The sequence below is a fragment of the Cryptomeria japonica genome, chromosome 4 (assembly GCF_030272615.1).
Source record: "Cryptomeria japonica chromosome 4, Sugi_1.0, whole genome shotgun sequence".
Classification (NCBI taxonomy): Eukaryota; Viridiplantae; Streptophyta; class Pinopsida; order Cupressales; family Cupressaceae; genus Cryptomeria; species Cryptomeria japonica.
Genome location: NC_081408.1, coordinates 107,998,654 through 108,005,172, shown reverse-complemented (window position 1 = coordinate 108,005,172; position 6,519 = coordinate 107,998,654).

Below are 6,519 nucleotides of genomic sequence, written 5' to 3'. Positions count from 1 at the left end.
TCAATTGATTGAAATTACAATTGATATTGATCCCATAGATCTTTATGGATACAATATAAATATATAGGTTTAACATAATCTGTGATGAACCCAAAAAAATAGGAAAAAAATATATAGGCCAATAAATTTGATAAGACTCGTTAATATATTTATTATAAAAAGATTATGTCTCAGTATTGACTATAAAGAATTTTTGTCTAACTTAGTAGAACTATTCAAAGTAGATTGTACCCTCAACAATATTATAGTATATTATTCAGAGTATATTTTACTATCGACGTAACCCTTAAACCTCTTTTTGATGCAAGTGCTAGTTAATAGTTAATGAAATCATTGTTGCGATGGGTTATCTAGGTCTGAGGCCTTTTGAATTACCTAGAAATTGCCCATAGATTTGTTCTATCATGATGACATTCTCTTAACCATCACAAGCTAAATTAGCCTCGACATCTGCCACATGATTATTCTTTCTATAGCAATGACCAATCTAAACTTCATGATAGTTGTTTAAGAATTTCAAAACTTGACTGAGAAGATAATGAGTCAACCAGTAAGATGCATAAACTCTTTTGAGAGAATTGATTATATTTTGTAAATCACCTTCTATCTAGATATGTTGAACTACCAATTGATTAGCTAACTTTACTCCTACCAAGAGATCTTGATCCTTTGCCGTATTATTTGTGTCATTTGAAAGTTTTAATTCCATATCCCTTTGTATTTGACCATTGGAGTCCTCGAGAACCCAACCTACATCTGATACCTATGGATTTCCTCTCAAAGTTTCATCAAAATTCAGTTTGATTTGTGAGTTGATAAGGGGAATTTAAGAAAGCTAAGATTTGTTAATTTTAAGTTATGTAGAATTATTAATCTTGATTTGGGGATGAAAGTCATTTTCCATTTTGAAAGAATTGTGACATCCCATGAAGTAAAATTATTAAGTTCATTTTGACCCTTTTAGATGTTGTCCCTTACTATCTTGGAGATGGAGATGTCTATTTATTTTTTAATTTCATCAAGTGAAAGAAATTATTTGTAAAAAAATCTTCATTTTCTTTCCCACTAGATATTCTAGACTACTAAAGAAGGGGCTCTCATCTAGATGGAAGAGAACAATATCTTTGTGCAAACTAGGCCAACAAGAAATTTTTTTAATAGTGAGTTGAGTAAAGGTGATGATCAATGAAGTTTCCTCTTAAGCCAAGACCAACAATTATGTTAGAAATTACAGTTAAGTAGGAGATGATCGACATCTTCTAGTTGTTATGAACATAGAACACAATTAAATGGTCCTGCAATACCAAGATTTGCAACTCAATTAGTTTTGACAATTTTCCTATTGAGTGATAATAATGAGAATTGTCTAGCCTTAAGAAGAACAATATTGTTGTAGCAAAGTTTATAAGGCCAATCTCTATTATTTGAATTTATGGTAGTGGTTAGATATTTATATCAAAGTTTAACATTATAATTTCCTGATTTGGAAGGAGCCCATTAAGAGAGTCCTCTAAATTTGTTTCAAATATTTTTCAATTATGGAGTAGAGTAGAGAGATATAATTTTTGGATATTTGGGAATTTACATAGAGTGAACTTTCTCCATTTAACATTTGAGTGTTCTTTGAGGACAAAGTAACATTTTACTTTGTTTCCCCAATTGTGAGAGAGTAAGATTCTGGCTTTATTGAATAATCTCATTTTACATAGAGGGGAATAACCATTGCATGACTCATCTAAAAAGGAGGCTTTCCCACAATTATTAATCATTGATGGACCATATGTGTAGGATCATTGAAGGCCAAACTAGGTCCTTAAGTGGCAATGAAAATTCAAAAAAATAGAGACAAGTTGACATGAAAATTTGAATAGGTTATTAACATAATTTGAAAAACACATAAGAACATAATTTATAGAAAATTGAATGTCGTTTCTAATATCTTAGTTGTTTACTAAAAAAAATTAAATCTATTTGGTGAAAATTTGAAATTTTAATGCAGTAGTACTAAATTTTTAGGAAAAGGACAAAAAGTAAGTGTATGTCTTACGTACCTAAGTACAATGAAAACATAATTTTTTTATGCCACTTTAAATATAACTAGAGGCCTCATGCTTGGATGTGACACATGTTCTTTTGAAAAAAAATTCTATGTAAATAATTAGTTGTGATTTTTTTATTAGAACTTTTTAAAAACATAAAAACTCATATATCTAATCACCATAACTTGGTCAAACTTAATGAAATTCATTTTTTTTAGTCATATAGTACTTAAAAAATAGAATGTGATGCATCTTTTGGATACAAAAAATGTAAACCGTTTGAAAGTTATAGATGTTTTTCAACCAGCCTATCAATTAGGAATTTAGACATAATGTAAATAAAAAATCAATAACAATTATTTATTAAATTCAAAATAAGGCATAATTTAAATTGTTCGAAAGTTGATAATTTTCTTTAAATTCTCTATTTGTTTTATTAATTTTGGGTAAAAAAATATTGTCAATCACATGGGCAAAGTTTGGAAAACAAAGAAAACTTCTAAACATGGTTTTTTTGTGTTGACTTTCCATGCTTGGTATGTCTAAGACAAATCCCAAAGCAATCTTGAAGCAAATCCCAAGGGTGTAGGTTTTTGGTAGAACAAATGGATATCTGATAATAATAGATATCCATTATAGACCTTGTTATTTCAAATATATATTTTGATAACTAATATCTTAGTCTTTAATGTATAATATAATATAGTCTCTTATATAATTATATGTAATATTTAATATTAAAATATATTATATATTTTTTATTTAATATATATAAATATTAATATATATATATATTCCTAATATATATATTAAAGATAATAATTATATATGCTTGATATAACATTTTATATTAAATAAATTATGTTTCCCTCTGTCCCTCTTACACTCTCCCTTTTTCACTCTCTCTCTCTATGTTTACACGTCTACCTCTCTTGCTATTCCTCCCACATTACACCATTTGTACCCAACTCTCTCTCTCTCTCTCTCTCTCTCTCTCTCTCTCTGTATATATATATATATATATATATATATATATATATATATATATATATATATATATATATATATATATATATATATAGTACTACTATCTTGAGCACTCTCCCTCCCAACTTCCCCCCTCTCCTACTATCCTATTAGATCCCTCTCCCTTTCTCTTTACCTCTCATGCCTTCCCCCCCCCCCCCCTCTCTCTCTCTCTCTCTCTCTCCCCCCCCCCCTTTGTTGATATGATACTTCAATACCCCCTCTCCCCCTACCCCCTAATTAACCCCAACTTTGTTTGATTCTCTCTTCTCCTATAATTACCTTCTCTCTTTCTTACCTCTCTTATGCTTGATACCTTTGTTGATACTTACCAAGCTCTCCCCACTCTCCTCCTCCCCCTAATGGTGCTCTTTCCCTCTCTCTACTTCTCTCCCTCTTTCCCTCTCCATTTCTTTCCATCCCTCCCTCCCCCCTATCTCTCTCTCTCACCCCCTCTCTTTCAATTTCTCCCTGTCTCCTTTCCCTCCTTCCCTCCCACCCTCTCTCTCTCCCTCTCCCTCTTCCACTCGTGGGTACTTTCCTAAGGTGCAACCAAAGTGGTTTTCACTGTTGGATGAATTTATTTCTCTTTACTTTATTTTTGTTAATTTTTTTGTGTTACACAAGATGCATATTTGTCAGGTTCTCACTAAGGTGATGATTTTTTAAATATTTTTGTATTCTTGAGAAATTATCTACAGGACTAAATGTATAGCTTGTGAAGTTGAATGTTATTGATATGATCATCAAGTGGTTCACCTTTGGGAGTAGATGGATAACATGCTTTAGAACCATAGACTATTGTGATTATGCAGGGGGCAAGCTACTCAGGTTGAAAATTTCCTTGTTTCTATTGATATTTCTTATTCTTAAGATTTTCTTTGAGAACTAAGTCAACTATAAAAAATGTGTGAGGTTTCACCTTATGATTGTAGCTTCAACTCATGCACTATTAGCATTCTCTAAGATGATTGAAAGCATTATGTCTATGCTCATCCAACAATATAAGATCCTGAAGTTCAGAGATTTTGTAATTCTCATCATTGATAAGATCACACAATGAGACCTATAAAGATGGTAACTTGACCTCAATGGGTAAGATAGTTGCAGCATCATAGACAAGTAAGTATGGTGTGGTGCTAGTGGAGTTACAAATACCTTTTTATTAGGCCCACAAGGTGGGATTAAGTTGCATGTGTCAATCATGACCAATGTTATTGACTGTCCTCTTGAGGATTTTAGGATACTTTTATTAGATGCCTCAATTTGATGTTGCATTAGGGATAGTATGGAGTGAAGAAACTATGGATATGGAATTTCTCATAGAGTTTAGGAAAATATTGAATTTAAAAGGATGCTCATTATCCATGATGATGAATAAGGGAGCACTGCATCGACATATAATGTAGTTAAGGATAATTATGGTAATCTATTTACTGGTAACTTGTGTGAGGGAAATGATTTCAATCCACTTTGTGAAATTCTCAGTGGTAGTTATGATGAACCTATGGCCATTGGAGGACGGGGGGTGAATCATACCCATTAGATCGAGTCCCCATTTACAAAAGGGCCAAGGTGTTGGGATCAGATGTAGCTCCTATATAATACCATTACATTCTTCTTAGTAGATTTTACCATATTTTCTTTTCTGCATTGATTAGCATAATGTCCGAATTTATTACACTTGTAACAATTGATGTTATTCTTTTCTGAAATTACCAGAAGTGTACTAAATTTTTAGTAGCTAGCTTTATGACCATAACCATTGCATGCATGGCAATATCCATGAAAGTTATTATTCATCTTATTTTCTCCAACTAGATTATGATTCTGATATGATTAATTATCTTGCAATTGTAACACTGAATGCTTTTATTTTTTGTAGCCTTATTCAACCAAAATTATTGCTTTGAAAATAATAACTATTAAATAATGGGTACCTTTGTGTATTAGGCTGACGAACTGATAGTCACCTTGCATTAATATTATAATTTTGGGTCTTTCTTGCATCTTCTAATTTCTTCTCTGCTTCTTCCTTAACCTCTTTGATTTTGTCTTTATCATTCTGATTCAAACATTCACCGGTCTAAAATCTAAGTCCACTCTTGTCTAAATAAGCTTTCTGCATGTTGATCGATTATTCCACGAGCTTACTACTATCAAGAATCTTATTTTTGTCTTCAACTTCTTCACTTCTTCCTCTACCTTCTCACATTCTTCCATCTTCAGCTTGATTGATTCTTTTAGGGTTTCCTCTACTTTATTTTTCTCCTCAACTTTTTGCATCAGATCTTTAATGGCCTCATTCGCCTACTTCAATAGATTGTTAACTTCCTTAAGCCTCAATTTCAACTTTTGTATTTTCTCTCTCAGCTTCTGCACACATTCATTCACTACCTTCACATTCTCTTTCAATTCCTCATTCTCATATTCAACACTTTCTAGATCTTCAAGAGTTGTCTACAATTCCTCATCCACCTATAATTCTCTAGTCATACTCATCAGTGCCATGATTCAACCAATAAGGATCCCCGTCAAGCGGTCAAGCTTTCAACCAAGGGACGAAAGTTGTTATACCAATTGTTGGATTGGATGAAAGGACCAGAATACTGATAGGGTGGGTTGAATTAGTATTCCCACATATTCAAAAACTTTCTCACAATTTCTAAACCTTTTACTAATATATCAGATTTATCAATTAAGCAAATCAACATGAAATAGAAAATACAAAATGAACAAGAAACACACAACCACAAATGGAACACTATATTTTATACATGTAAAACCCAAATGGGGAAAAACACAGAGTGTTAACTCTAAAGATAATATAACTATTTATATGGTGTTTACAAAATGGGTGGCTCACTGCTGGATGTCTCACTACCAAATTACATAAAGGGGCTCACTACTAGAATGCTCACTGCAATAGATATAAATGAATTAAGAAAGTTTGCATCTCCAAATACATGAAATTAATTCTCATAGAAGATCCAGTAAAAAATCTTTGTACCACTATCCACAAATACCTATATCAGTTTTGGTGAAGGATTACTACAACACTAATCTATCGAGCCAATCACTTTAATCTGGTAAAGGATTACTTTGTTTCCCCAATTGTGAGAGAGTAAGATTTTGGCTTTATTGAATAATACCATTTTACATAGAGGGGAATAACCATTGCATGATTCATCTAAAAAGGAGTCTTTCTCATGATTATTAATCATTGATGGACCATATGTGTAGGATCATTGAAGGCCAAACTAGGTCCTTAAGTGGCAATCAAAATTCAGAAAAATAGAGTTAGACAATTTGACATGAAAATTTGAATAGCTAATGAACATAATTTGGAAAACACATAACAACATATTTTATAGCAAATTGAATTTCGTTTCTAAGATGTTAGTTGTTTTCTGAAAAAAATTAAATCTATTTGGTGAAAATTTGAAATTTTAGT